This window comes from Pelodiscus sinensis, chromosome 14, assembly GCF_052426305.1.
Source record: "Pelodiscus sinensis isolate ZL-2025 chromosome 14, ASM5242630v1, whole genome shotgun sequence".
NCBI lineage: Eukaryota > Metazoa > Chordata > Testudines > Trionychidae > Pelodiscus > Pelodiscus sinensis.
The window spans coordinates 6,670,738-6,686,236 of record NC_143065.1 but is presented as its reverse complement, the minus strand read 5'-3'; the positions used below and the strand labels follow the sequence as shown (position 1 = coordinate 6,686,236).

The 15,499-nt window shown below is 47.0% G+C and overlaps 1 protein-coding gene across 3 annotated transcripts in view; it reads left to right on the top strand.

Moving 5' to 3' along the window:
- CIB2 (calcium and integrin binding family member 2) overlaps positions 1-15,499 on the top strand; it is a 129,487-nt gene that overhangs the window by 6,305 nt on the left and 107,683 nt on the right. The window contains exon 1 of one of the 3 annotated variants that reach the window (XM_075897625.2): positions 10,624-10,757. The exons of 1 other annotated variant lie outside the window; for it this stretch is intronic. The gene's annotated coding sequence lies outside the window, so the exon portion shown is untranslated. Of the gene's footprint in view, positions 1-10,623; positions 10,758-13,015; positions 14,373-15,499 lie in introns of those variants that run through there. One more of the 3 variants, XM_075897626.2, reaches the window with a different exon arrangement.

Here is a 15,499-nt window from a genome sequence, read left to right as displayed (position 1 = left end):
AAAGTCCATCTAGCTCAGTATGCTGTCTTCTGACAGTGGCCAATGCCAGATGTACCACAGGGAGTGAACAGAACAGGGAATCATCAAGTAATCCCTCTCCTCTCACCCATTCCCAGCCTCTAACAGAGGCTAGGGACACCATTCCTACCCATCCTGGCTAATAGCCATTGATGGACCTAACCTCCATGAATTTATCTAGTTCTTTTTTGAGCACTGTTAAAGTCCTGGTCTTCACAACCTCCTCTGGCAAAGAGTTCCACAGGTCGACTGTGCACTGTGTGAAGGAAAGCTTCGTTTTGTTTGTTTTAAACCCACCTATTAATTTCATTTGGTTAAAGCAAACAGGATGTTAGGAATCATTAAAAAAGGTATAGAGAATAAGACAGAGAATATCTTATTGCCCTTATATAAATCCATGGTACGCCCACATCTTGAATACTGCGTACAGATGTGGTCTCTTCATCTCAAAAAAGATATGCTGGCATTAGAAAAGGTTCAGAGAAGGGCAGCTACAATGATTAGGGGTTTGGAATGGGACCCATATGAGGAGAGATTAAAGAGACTGAGGGTACGTCTAGACTACAGGGTTTTGTCGACGGAAGTTTTGTCGACAGATACTGTCGACAAAACTTCTGTCGACATAGAGCGTCTAGACACATTCAGTTCTGTCGACAAAGCAAGCTGCTTTGTCGACAAAACCCTGTAGTCTAGACGCAACCCTACAGGCAATAACACCTTCTGTCGACAGAACTCTGTCGACAGAAGGTGTTATGCCTCGTAAAATGAGGTTTACCAGCGTCAACAAAACTGCTGAGTTCTGTCGACGTTATGTCGACAGAACTCAGCGGTAGTGTAGACGCTGGTATAGTTTTGTCGACAAAAGTCCACTTTTGTCAACAAAACTCAGTAGTCTAGACACACCCTGAGACTTTTCAGCTTAGAAAAGAGGAGACTAAGGGGGGATAAGATAGAAGTATATAAAATCATGAGTGGTGTGGAGAAAGTGAATAAAGAAAAGCTATTTACTTGTTCCCATAATATGAGAACTAGGGGCCACCAAATGAAACTAATGGGGAGAAGGTTTAAAACAAAAGGAAGTTCTTCACACAACGCATACACAATCTGTGGAACTCCTTCCCTGCGGAGGTTGTGAAGGCTAGGACTACAACAGGGTTTAAAAGAGAACTAGATAAATTAATGGAGGTTAAGTCCATTAATGGCTATTAGCCACTATGGGTAAGGAATGGTGTCCCTAGCCTCTGTTTGTCAGAGGGTGGAGATGGATGGCAGGAGAGAGATCACTTGATCATTACCTGTTTGATTCACTCCCTCTGGGACACCTGACATTGGCCACTGTCAGCAGACAGGGTACTGGGCTGGATGGACCTTTGGTCTGACCCAGTATGACCAATCTTATGTTCTTATGGCCCCTAGTTCTTATGTTATGGGAACAAGTAAATAATTCCTTATTCACTTTTTCCATACCAGTCACGATTTTATAGACCTTTATCATATGCCCCCCCCCCCCCGACTCCTCTTTACTAAGCTGAAAAGTTCCAGTCTTTATATTCTCTTCATGTGGGACCCGTACCAAACCCCTAATCATTTTGTTGCCCTTTTCTGAACCTTTTCCAATGCCAATATATCTTTTTTGAGATAAGGCAACCACATCTGTATGCAATATTCAAGATGTGGGTGTACCATGGTTTTATATAGATGCAATAAGATGTTCTCTGTCTTATTTTCTATCCCTTTTTAAATGATTCCTAATCTGTTTGCTTTTTCAGCTGCCGCTGCACATTGAATGTATGTTTTCAGAGAACTATCCACAATGATTCCAAGATCTCTGTTTTAAGTAATTCATCTCCTAAAGCAGGGGTGGGGAACCTTTTCTGAGTCAGGGGCTGCTGACCCACAGAAAAATCAGTCATGGGCTGCACAAAAATGAGAAGCAGAAAAAAAATCCTCACTGTGGCCCCAGAATGAGGAGAAAGACTCTTCCCACATCCCTTTGCACACTGGGGGGGGGGGGGGGGGGAGAGGGGAGGAGGAACAGCTTAGTAGATTTTGTGTGCTCCAGCCCCACGGGGGAGCACCAGGCGGACCAGAACACCAGCAGACGCTCCCCACAGCCTCGGGGGCCGGATCCAGGCAGTGTTTCCCCACCCCGTCCTAAAGTTTTAATAACTTTTCTCTACAGGATTCCATTGAGATCAGGGCAAGCATCAACATCATGCTCAGCCATATTAGTTAGCTACACAGGGACATGTGCAGCTCACAGAAACACAGCCAGCCTCCCACTTTTCCTTGCCCTCAGCTCTGCATTCCGCATTCCACAAGCCACAGCCACTCAGCCTTCATCTCATTCCCTGCTTCCTGGTCCTCGGAAAGCGGCTGCTCAGACTGGCTATGTTCCTCTGTGGAGAATAGTGCCCAATTGCCAGACACCCTCGCCTCAATCTCTTCATCAGCAGGAAATGGGATTTAAATTTCATAGGTCTTTCAAGGGGAAGGGGCTGATAGCTGGTCATCTGACTGAAGGGCAGCAGAGTTCAAACTGTTTTAATGTGGGCCACTTCCTGGAACCCAGAATCAGTGACAAATGTCAACAACAAGGGAGGGGAAAAGACAAGAGTCCCTCATGGAGCTGGGGATTTTTTTTTTTTTTCTCACAAAAGTTATGTTGCAGTTGAAGATGGGCTACTTACCTGGACCATTGACGGGAAAAATAGCGAACCTCATCCCAAGCTGGCCTCTCCCTTCCTGGTGCATCTGCCTCCAGTGGTCACTCTATAGCAGGGGTAGACAACCTGTGGTTCACAAGCCACATGCAGCTCTTCCCCCTCCCTTAAAGTGCGGCTCGCAAAACCTCCCCCGTGGTTCGTGAAGTCACCCCTGCAGCCCTAGAAACGGTCCCCATCCCCCTGTCCAGTGCGGCAATTCGGAATGGCCTTGCTTTTTCTTTTTCTCAACAACTCTGGGGGGTTGGGGGGGAGCTCTTCTTTTTTTCTCTCTCTCAACAAAAATTGCTCAAAAAAATTTCTGGTGTAGCTCTTTACATTGTTTCGGCTCTCTTCGTTTAATGGGTTGGTCACCCCTGCTCTATAGTATCATTGTCCCCAGTGCTGGCTGCCATGAGAGGTGACTGTGGAGTATCTTGTCCCTCTGATCAGCTCCCTCCCTTTCCATGTTATGGAAGACAATTGAATTCTAGGCACATCCAGTTTTCCAGCCACAACCAAACCTTGACCTGGTTTTAAGTAAGGATAAGAGGATGCTTCATGGCGGATTTGTTGGTCCTAGCTGTTACCAATGAAGAGTTCTTGAACAAATGGATTGAGAGAGAGAGAGAGAGACCTTAAATAGATTAGATTAGGTTAGATTAGCTTTAGATAGATGGATAAATGATAAAGAACTATATCACAAGGATTTTCAAAATCATAAGGCAGTGTTTCAGTGCAAGATTTTTTTCTTTCATATTCTCCTTCTGTACCTTTAACCAGGATTCAATTCTGTAAAGCATTCCTTAATATTTTAGCATTTCTTTTACACATTTTTGAGTTTGTATTCTGGGATCATATGTATTTAAAGCCTGTTTTTGTGCACAATTGGCAACATAATTTTTTGTCTCTGCATCTTGAAATAGTTCCTGGCAAGATACGTGTTTCATTTGTCTTCTGTTTTTGCTCACTTACAAATTTTACTATCCTTTCTTTCTGTTTGCTCCAGGGAAATCCATCTTCAACTCTGTGATAAAGTCATAAAAATTGGTTTTGCTATTTAATCCTAGCAGACTGAAAGACCTTTGATAATAATACCTCTGACTGTACACATAACATTTCTAAAAATACTGTATGATATAATGTAACGAGCACAAGCTAACTTTGTTGTATTGTACAATAATAATAAAACTCTGTAATTTTTTAGCACCTTATAAGTCCATCCCAAGCACTTCATAAGCTTTAATGAATTAATCAAACCTGCTAAGGGTGCAATCCATCCCCTCATCCAGGTCATTAATAAAGATGTTGAACATCACACAGTCAGACAGGAATAGAACTGAAGGACCCAATTCTCTCCTGTAATGGGATGCAAATAGTTTCCATTGACTTTAGTGAGTCAATATGACATCAGTAAAATTGGAGTGGATGTTGTAATGGAAGAAGAGATCTTCAGGAATCCCTGCTTCCCTTCCAGTATTGTAACTACCAGACAAAACTCACTCTCATTCCTTCTCTTTACTATGAACTAATATGTAGTAAAATGCTTTTCCTTTGCAGCTTTTAAAAAAGAAATAATGCTTTTTTTCTTCAGTGCATCCACTAGATCTTACCTTGTCTCCACAGAATTTTGTTGTTTATGCATTCTTACTAGTAGATTCCTTTATAGTATGAGAAGTGTAGGCTAGTTCTTAAATCCAGTAACAATTACTAGATAACAAATGGTTTCAACAAAAATACCGGACACACTTGACATTACATCACAATCTACATTACATGTTATTTAGAAAATACCAGACATTTATATTTTCTCATTTATATTTTCTCAATTTGTTTCCCGAATAGAAAGCTCAAATACTGGACTGTCCGGTTCAAAACTGGACACCTGGCAACCCTATTACTAGACTTTTGTATCCTGGGGTGATGTATATATTGTGCTAGTAGACAATTGATCAACTGAAAGTCTTTCTTAGCTGAAATGTAATGTTTCATGTCACCTCAATGTTATGTGTCTATCAAAAATATCAAATTTGTCTGTGATCTATTTCTCCTGTGGTTAAGTAGGGACAGGATAAATGTACAAAAGTCTCTTTAAATTAAAACTGTTCTTTCAGAAGGACACCCAACAGAATTTGTCAGCAGGGTGAAACTTTACAAGGAAGAGCTAATTCTGCAAGGAAGAGTAGTATGGAAGAAACAAAAGAAAGGATTATGCAGCACTTCAGAGACTAACAAGATGGTTTATTAGGTGATGAGCTTTCGTGGGCCATGAAAGCTCATCACCTAATAAACCATCTTGTTAGTCTCTAAAGTGCTGCATAGTCCTTTCAGCAAGATCAGACTAACATGGCTACATCTCTATTAGTATGGAAGAGACATTCATGGATTAGTGCAGTGTTTCCCAATTGGTGCTCTGTGGAACCCTGGGGTTCCGTGAAGCGAAAATAGGGGTTTTGCGAGGAGCCGGCACTCTCCCACCCCATCTGAAAGAGAGAGCGCCGGCTAACCAGCTTCTTAAAGAAGCAGCACACTTGTTTCCCCTTCCTCCCTGGTGATGCAGAGGCATAGCAAGGCGGGGGCAAAGGGGAACAGTTGCTCCCAGCTGGCACACTACGGAGGGTGCCGGACAGGGGTGACCCAATGTGACCCACAATGGGGAAGGAAGCATTTCCCCTCTCCAAAGGAGCCAGCGTGTGCTACCTGAACAACTGGGGCTGTGGCACGTGGTAACTGTTCCGTGGCCTTTCTTCACGGCGGGGGCAGGGGGGGGGGAGACCTGGGTCTGCGCAGCTCCGACTGTGAAGGCAGTGCTCTCTGCCCTGGGACTCCCCGCACCCTCCCCCCGCTCCCCCACAGGATGGCATCGTGGAAGTAAGTTGCTGGAGTGCAACAGCCCCTGCTGTTCAGGCATTATGCACGCCAGCTGTTTGGAGAGGGGAAGTGCAGTCGCACACTTCTTGGAACCCAGAGGTGCTGCAGGATTGCCAGGTACTGGTCCCAGCTGCCCCGTCCCCTGCCCAGACCCACTATGAGTATCCTGTCCCCTGCCCCCACCAGCACTGTCCCCAGCACCCTACACCACCCTGTCCCTGGCCCCAGCACCCTGCCACCCATCCCAGCACCACCCTGTCCTCGGCCCCAGCACCTTGCCATCCACCCTAGCACCCAGCAACACCCTGGCCCTGGCCCCAGCACCCTGCCTAGCACCCAGCATCTCCCTGGCCCTCGCCCCAGCACCCTGCCATCCACCCTGCCACCCAGCAGCACCCACTCCACGGCCCCAGCACCCACTAGCACCCTGTCCCCTGCCCCCACCAGCACAGTTGGGACCACATTAGTGAGGCCTGGGGGTTTTGGAGGGGATTTTTTGCATCTCACTTGTGTGGCCCCAACTGACTTTTCTGTGGGTCAGTGACCCTTGACAGGTTCCCCGCCCCTCTCATAAATAAAGACAATGCTAAAACCTTTTGAGTTTGACATAATATGTTATTTAAAAAGGAAGCCTGGCCAACATGCCCCCATTGGCCAAATCCCCATCTCACTGCAGCACCATAACACCTCTGCACCACCTGACCCCAAATCTGAGTCTATCATACACTGGAACCGCCTGTCCTGAGCCTCTTACATCCCTCAACTCCTGCATTCCCACATCCTCAGTCTTCTGCCACAACACTCCTGCACCATCCACACATCACAAATCTGTGTCCTGAGCCCATCATACTCACAGCCTCCTTTCCCTGGGCCCCTCACATATCCAAACCAAACTCCTGCACCCTCACATCCACAAGCCTGTGACTTGCTCGGCACCCCAACCTTCCACCTAAGCCCAACACTCCCCAGCCTGGAGCCCCCACCCTGAGCCAGCATCCCCTTCTCCTGCATCCAAATTCCCTCCCAGAGCTTGCACTTCTCTCCCCTTCCCACACCAAAATCCCTCATTCCCACTCCAGAGCCCGTACCTCCTGTCTCAACCCAGTGAGAGTGTATAAGGGCTGGGGATAGCAAGTGATGGAGAGGAGGGGAACAGAGAGGATGGGGCCTCAAAGGGGTGGAGTCTTGGGGAAGGAATGTGATTTTCATGCATTGGGTTCCTCTCCCCCCTCCCTCCTCCTTTTTTTTTTTTTTGCCTACGGGTCTATGGCGAAATAAAATTGGGAAACACTGGATTAGTGAGTTTAATACTCTATATCCCATTATAGTTTGGATTCTGATGTTTTTAATATAACAGTGTAGTTTAGATGCACCTGGATTTGGCTCTGCCTGCTCATCTGACACTTCTACTGATTTCTGCTGCCAGGGGCAAGAGAGAAATTTTGTTTAATCACAGTATCTCGGCTTGACAAAGCCCTGGCTGGGTTGATTTAGTTGGGATTGGTCCTGCATAGAGCAGGGGGCTGGACCTGATGACTTTCTGAGGTCTCTTTCAGCTCTATAATTTTATCTCACAGTATTCCTTACCAAGAAAAGGAAACCCAATTTTTCCTTCTCCTTTTTCTATTATGTTTGTTAGGGGGAGTTGCATGATATAACTAAGTTTGTGAATAAACTGAGAATATAGCAGTCTAACAGAAGGTAAAAAAACCTGTTGTTAGTAACCTGCAATTTTCCTGCAAAATTATATTAATATAGTGTAATAGAAGGGACCAAGTTAAACAATGTGCATGGTTATTAAGGAGTTAAAGCTGAAGGGTGTATTTTCATTAGAAACAAAGATGTTCTCTTACCTTGAATTATCTAGCACTTGTTAACATTTTATTGAAGACAAGTCAGTTTGTTTAGACAAGTAAGTATATCAAGTTAAAAAGACTGGGGGTGGGAGCGAGCCTATGGCTGACCCAGGGCCAGCTCTAGGTTTTTTTGCTGCCCCAAGCAAAACATTTTTTGGCCGCCCCCTTTTTTGTTGGCTTTTACACATGTTTGCACTTTCCAATTTTTTTTTTACTGTTTAAAATTTTAAAAAAATGAAAACTGAAAATATGTAGTTAGTAAAATAAAACAATTGCCTACTAGTGTACTCATTTAATTTTAATAAAATCACAATTACCAAAACCAAATTGATAGACCGGAGAGGGATGTCCAAAAGCCATGCTTACAGAAAATGGGCTAATAAGGAGAAGTCCTGTGGCACCTTATAGACTAACTGATTTATTGGAGCACAAGCTTTCATGGGCAAGATACCCACTTTTGCCCATGAAAGCTTGTGCTCCAATAAATCTGTTAGTCTATAAGGTGCCACAGGATTTCTGGTAGTTTATGCAGATTCAGATTAACAGGGCTACCCTTCTGATTCTAAGCTAATAAGGATTGTGAAACCTATTGTGTTAAATGTATTGGTAAACTCTTGGGGGAGACTATATGGATTTTCTGTACCTGGTTCAGACTGTAAGCGCCCAATAAAGAACACATCCGTAGTTTATCAAACACAACAATAACAGCAATCCATAACTGCCCATTAGAGGGCGATCAGTAAATCTACTGCTCACGTAGAAATGTTTGTAGGCGCAGCTCAGGATGCATTCAGTGGTTATAAAGCCCTGTAGACTAGCTGGTTTATCTTCTCGTTTAAAAGAGTGTGTATTGGTTTTAGCTGGAAGGTTCCCTAGACTGCGTAGGTGTGTTTCCTTCTAACCAGCTCTTAATCATTCACAGGAGGAGTGATGTTTTTTAACGGAGGGAAGTGGCTTGCCTAGCAACCTTTTCCAGGTTGTGAATATTTGGGCTTTTATTTCCGAACTCCAAGTAGTGAGAGAAAAAGGAACTCAGGGGTCCTATGACCCGGGTGTGTCCTGGGAGCCATAAATCTGTGTGCACCAGAGCAGAAAGCCCCTCTCTCTCTCTCCTTCACTCCCTAGGAGGCTGGGGATTCACTTTTACCCAAAGCAGCTCTGTGTCGGATACAGAAGGAAGGGCTGGGAGGAAGGTGATGTTACTGCTGAGGCTGAGCGCTCTGTATTTACACGAGATTCTGACTTCTCTTGCATCCCATCCCAACTTCCCCACCTTTGGCCAGGCTGCTGGAGAGCCACCCAGGGAAGTAGGGGGTCAGGATTGTGGGCATGGCAGGTCGCTATTTGCTGTCACCCTACTCCCTAGCCGATTCGCAGTGGCAGAAACAGGTGTGGTTACCACTCTGCTCCCTCTGAATCAGGGGCAGCCTGTGCCTATAGGCAAACTCGGCAGCCGCCTAGAGCGCCAAGTTAACTGGGGTGCCAAATTCTCTGCCACTTCCCCTTCCTGGTGTCGGCCCCGGAGGAAGGCTTCCCTGTACCGCAGGAGGGGTGAGTTGGCCCTGGAAGAGGAGCGCGGGGAGTTGGCCCCGGGGGAGGCACGCGCCAGCTTCCCCTGCACCGTTGGAGGCGGGGAGTCGACCCTGGGAGAGGCAGAGTGTGGTAGTTCCCCATGCTGGAGGGGGGGTGTCAGCCTCAGGGGAGGTACACGCTGGCTTCCCCTCTGCCGCGGGAGGGGAGGGTTGGCCCCGGGGAAGGCACGTGCCGGCTTCCCCTGTGCCATGGGGGGGGGGGTTAGCCCCGGGGGAGGAGGCGATCGGAGGTTCCCTGCACCACGGGGGGGGAGGGGTGTCGGCCGCAGGGGAGGCATATGCTGGCCTCCACAGCGCCGCGGGAGGCGGGGGTCGGCCCACGGAGAGGCACACACCGGTTTCCCTCTGGGGGGGGAATCCTGGGAGGAGGTGGGTGCAGGGGACTCTCTCCCCCCACTGACACCCTTTTCCCTCTCTCCACTCCCCTCCCCGGCACCCTGTTCTCTCTCCACGCTCCCTTGTCCCCAGGCACAGAACTCCATCCCCAGCCCCCCTCTCCCCAGCGACGTCGTGGTAATGGCAGTTAAAGCAGGTTAGCGTAACTATTTTAGATTTGTAATAATAAAAATTATAATTAACATTTGTAATGCATTTTTATTTGAAATCGTACTGAAATATCGTCTAGCTGTCGTGTACAAATCTATTCTGAAAATGTCTCTAATTTAATCTGATCTCAGAAACATTTTTTGGATGGACAAACCGAATAATTATGCCTGTTAAATAAATATGCTTAAAAAACATTAAATGGAAAACAGGGGCAAAATGTTCCCCAGTTACCAAAACCTCAGCCTATATCTGCCCTTGGGGTTGGGCGCCGGAGCAGGCGAAAGTTGCCTCCAGATGCTGATTGCTCAAGCACTTGGAGGGCACCGGGCAGGAGGCAGCTGTAGTGGCGGCAGCAGCAATGGAAGCCGGCTGCTGAGGGGCGGCTGGGTGCCCCTTCGGTGCATTTGCAGCTGGAGGAGCCAAAGGAGGATCTCGCTTGTCCCTGGCACTCAGGGGACGGGGCCTCACTGCGATGGAGCCCCAGCACTTACCAAGCCCCTGAACTCAGCTCCAGTGAGCCGGGAGCCGGCTGCCAAGAACAGCCACCATGGCCGGACCCTGCCCTGCTGGGCTCAGCATCACCAGCAGATTCAGCAGCTGTGGCCGCCCCGTGCCACCCTCCAGGAAGTGCCCCAGCAGAGGCCGTGCCTCGAGGCTGCCCGCACAGAGCTCCCAGTGCCCCAGGGCCAGGTGCAGGCTCCGCACAGCCAGGCGCGGGACTCCCAGCTCAGGGTGGCCTCCACGGGGCTCCCCGCCTGCTCCTCCTGTGGGCCGGAATGCCGCCCCTGGCAATGTGCCGCCCCAAGCACCTGCTTGTTTTGCTGGTGCCTAGAGCCGGCCTTGGGCTGACCTGCAAACTTTTGGGAAAACTACAAATCATCTTGTCCTTGCTAAATGAGCTAATTTAATTTAAAAACATCTTTTACTCTTCTTGTGAAGACAAAGTCTTGGACAAAAAAAAAGAACCTTACATTTTTGCATTAACTATCCGAGTATAATTCCTCTGGATTTTTCTTGGCAAGTGGGTGGGAGCTCAGCCCTGCCCCTCCTCCCCCAGCACCCAGGAGCCTGCTCCACTGTTCCTTTAATGTGAGCACCTATGCAACCACACACACAAAATCTAAGCCTGCCCACCTCCACAGCAGCACTCACTTTCCTCCTGCTCCTGGAAGGTAGGTGTCTTGGATGCTCCTGCTGGTGGGGGTGGGGTAGGGACGGCACCGCACCGCACGGCACAGCACAGCTGCATTGGAGAGAGAGAATAGGTAGGTTGAGGACTGGGGGGAGGGTGTTGAAGCCACAGACAGCTTGGGACCAGAGGGAGGGTGTTGAAGCCATGGGCAGCCTGGGGACTGGAGGTTGCATGTGTGTGGAAGTTGTGGTCATCCTGGGGACCAGAGCAGAGGGGCAGGGGGAGGATGGAAGGCACGGTGGCCTGGAGACTGGAAGGGGCTGTGTGTTGAGGCTACCAGCAGCCTGGGGACTGGAAGGGAGGGGTGTTGATGCTGCAGGCAGCCAGAGGACTGGAGGCAGAGGTGGAAAGTTAACTAAGTAGAAATACTTTGTTATATTACTCAAGTACATTTTTTCAGTATTTGTACTTTACTCAAGTAATTTATTTTTGTGATACTTTGACTTTTACTCAAGTAGTTTTTTTTTAGAAAACATCATGCTTTTTACCCCACTACAATTTCGGGAAGTACTTAGCAAAACGCAGGACTATGTAACACTTTAAAGACTAACAAGATGGTTTATTAGATGATGAGCTTTCGTGGGCCAGAAGTACTTAGTTACTCACTAACCAAGTACCAAGTGAGTAACCAAGAAGTACTTAGTTACTTAGTAACTAAGAAGTACTTAGTTACTCACTACTTTCATCATTCTGATTTGCCTAAGCACAGCTTCTTTCCAATCATCCAAAAAAATCAATCAACAAGCACAATAACCCTGCCAACAATGAAGCCTTTTAATAGCCCCATTAACACCTTTTCATTCAAAAACCGTATCTATGCAGGCACTGCCAGCCTGAGACCAGAGCAAGCAGGGTGGCTGTGCTGAGGGGATCTCATGTGACCTTACCTGGGGACAGCCAGCTAAATAGGAGGGAAACCCAGCAGCCACCTCAGCCAAGTTCAGGGAGGACAGAATAGTGATAGAAATGTAGCCGTGTTAGTCTGGTGTAGCTGAAACAAAATACAGGACTATGTAGCACTTTAAAGATTAACAAGATGGTTTATTAGATGATGAGCTTTCGTGGGCCAGACCCACTTCCTCAGATCAAATAGTGGAAGAAAATAGTCACAACCATATATACCAAAGGATACAGTTAAAAAAATGAACACATATGAAAAGGACAAATCAAATTTCAGAACAGAGGGGGGGAAAGGAAGGTAAATGCCTATGAGTTAATGATATTAGAGGTGGGGAAGGGTAGATGTCTGTGAGTTAATGGTATTAGAGGTGATAATTGGGGAAGCTATCTTTGTAATGGGTAAGGTAGTTGGGGTCTTTGTTCAGCCCCCTGCGGAGAGTGTCGAATTTCAGCATGAATGCCAATTCAGAGGATTCCCTTTCAAGTGCAGATTTGAAAGTCTTCTGAAGTAGGATGCATGTGATTAGGTCATTGAGACAGTGTCCTTTCTGGTTGAAATGGCAAGAAACTGTTTTTTCTTTGTGATCCTGTCTAATGTCTGTTTTGTGGGCATTAATCCTTTGGCGAAGTGTCTGAGACGTTTGTCCAGTGTACATAGCAGACGGACACTTTCAGCACATGATAGCATAGATTATATTTCTGGATGCGCAGGGAGGACAGAGGCACTTACTCGGGTCAGGTAAATCATCTGCTTTGGTGGAAGCAGCAGCAGGGTGGGTGCCTAGGAGGAGAGCTCCCCATTCTCCCTGGGACAGAGGGCCCCGTAGAAGCCCTCTGGCAAGAGGATGGGGCGGGCTGTGCTGGTACAGGCTCAGGGTTGGCAGACGAGTTTGGTGGGGATTGAAGAATTGTATCTGTGTGCACAGCTTCCCTCTGTCTGCCGCCTGGCTGGGATTTGGAGTTACCCTGCTGTCCGGGTGTGTGCTAATGTAGAGCAGGTGTGGGTCACCCCCCCCCTTTTTTCCCCTTTCCCCCTAAGAGCCCCATAGGGGAACTGAGGAGAGCTGGGCTACTGGCTTGGGAGGGGGGTATAACAGTTTAAATTGTTGGGGGGGAGACCTTTAAATTTCCCCCCATGAGCAGTTGGTCCTTTCCTCCTGCCTGCCTGGCTGGCTCTGAAGTTTTGCTCACTTTTTTGGGGTGGGTAGAGGAGAGGGGAAGCTGCTGCTTCCCCAATGTGAGGCAGGTGGGTGCAGAGGCAATTAGTATTATTGAAATCAGCTCTCCCATGTGCCCCCTAGGGAAATGAGTCATAGTGGGTGATGTCTGGCTGCATGGCTGAAACATTTTACCTTCCATTCAATTCTTAATGACCTATCCACACCCTCAGGTTTTGTTTGTTTTCACTACAAGTTGTATTTATCAGTATTCCTAAATTTCTCAGGTCAGGGGGCCTTGTTGAAGCTGTTTTTGAGCAGTGTTGTTCTTTCATTAAGATTAACAATAAGGAAATTTTCTTTGCTCCCATCTTAACCTGCAAACTTTCTTTATGCTCTGGAAGTCACAGGGGTTCCTAGTGTGAGAATCTGAAGATAGGGTGTGATTGTTGTGACTTGCAGTTTCAATGAGGCACTTAAAACTCAGGAGGACTCAGTGGGAATACAGTATAGGCTCTTTCCCATCTCCTGTGCAATGCTTCACCCCAGTGCTCTGGCTTATAAAAAGGGTTGGTGGAATGCACGTGGTATGTTTTATAACGTTGTGTAATGTTTTAAGCTTTTCATAACGTTCATAGTGATTGGGAAATTGTGGAGGGAGGTCCAATAATTTTTTAACGACGAAGTGGAGATGTAAAGAGTTCAAGCTTTAAAGCTGTTAAAATGTAAACAGAGAGACAAGGTGGGTGAAGTAATATCTTTTTTTTAAATTATTTTGGAACAGTTTTAGTTGGTGAGAGATTAGCCCTTTGAGCTTCACAGACCTGGGGAAGAGCTCTGAGGAGTTCTAAAGGTTGTCTCTTGTCACCAACCATATTTGTTCCAATTAAAAATATTACTTCACTCACCTTGTGACTCTCACCCAGGCACCAATATAACTATAACAAAACAGCAAAAACCACCATATCACATGTCAAGATAGATGTCCAGATATACAAAATAATTATCCTAACACCAGATATGATTTGTTGAATTAACTATTCATTCCCTTGTCCATTTGTGACAAACCCAGTTCAGGAATTTATATTATTGAATTTTAACTCTAACGAGTGCTCAGGAAGCATTTTTCTTGCTTTCCCGATCTGTAAATAATTAAATTATTACTGATGGAAATATGTCAGGATTTCTGTGTACCGTGAAATCAGCTAATTTCTAAGTTATTTGCAAAGAAACAAAACAAAATAAACACAAAATCCCAAATCCCTAGAGATTTCAGGTACCTAAGTATCCTCTGAAATTGTTGAAGTTGCCTTCCCCAGCCCTACCACAATCTGAACTGGCCCCCCTGGTGAGTCAGGAGTGGCCAGAGCGCTGCAGGAGGGCCACATGCACAAGATGCAGCCCCCATCTGACAGCAGGGAGCTCGCCATGAGCTGCAGACCAAACACCAGGCATAAAGAGCTAGTGCTGTGCAGCAAGGGAGCTGCCAGGGCTGCTTCAGAGCTGCTCAAGCCGTCGTGGAAGAACGCCACTGAAGGGTGAGTGACCCACTCAGGATTTTTTTTACTCACTATTTCATTTCACAATCTGCTCTGATTCAAAAATAGCAGCTGCTTTCTGTGTGTCGTATCTGAGGGAAAATATTTAATCTGGGGGTGGGGAACCTTTTTTGGGTCAAGGGCCACTGACCCCCAGATAAATCAGTCAGAGGCCACACACAAGAAAAAAAACCCAAGAGCCCTCACTGATCTGGCCCCCAGCTGAGAAGGAGAAAGAATTCCCCTTGCACTCTAGAGCCTTGGGGGACCCAGGCTTGTAGATTTTGTGTGCTTCAGCCCCATGGGGGGATGGCAGGAGATTGGAGCACAGGCTCCCAATACTGGGGGAGGGAGGAGATGCTCTGAGCCTCAGGGACCACATCCAGGCCTTAGGTTCCCCACCCCTGATTTAAGCTACAATAATCTATTCCCCATGTAGCTCTTAAAGGAAGGGCTTGGTCAAGACTATGACAACCTATGACAACTCCCTTTGCAAGGGGGAGAGACAATAGCTCTAAGGGGAGCTATTGGGACTGAGCAGTTTCCAAGGGAAATATGGAGGGCCAGGGCACCAAAATGCAAGTTTGCCTAGGATGCTATTTTCCCTAAGGCCAGCCCTGTATGCAGGAGTGGGGAACCCTGAGCCTCATGGGCCAGATCTGGCATGTGGGGGAGAAGAAGCACAGTGCCATGTGCTGCTGCTCATATTTCCCCCGGCTGGGAGAATGCGTTGCTGGAAACTGCTCGTGAGAGAGTTTCCCTGCTGCTCCCATTGGCCAGATTGAGGGGGTTTTATTTTTTTGGGGGGTGTTGCCTCTCACTTGTGTGACCCCACCTGATTTTTCCATAGGTCAGTGGCTCCCAACCCAACGGCTATTGTTGTTTCTCTCTCACTCACACACACACACCGTATATATGCATATATAAATGCACATTGGCTGTGTCTAGACTGGCAAGTTTTTCTGCAAAATCATTTGATTTTGCGGAAAAACTTGCCAGCTGTCTACACTGGCCGCTTGAATTTCCGGAAAAGCACCGACGATCTCATGTAAGATCGTCAGTGCTTTTCCGGAACTACTATGCTGCTCCTGTTTGGGCAAAAGTCTTTTTCTGAAAGACTTTTGCGC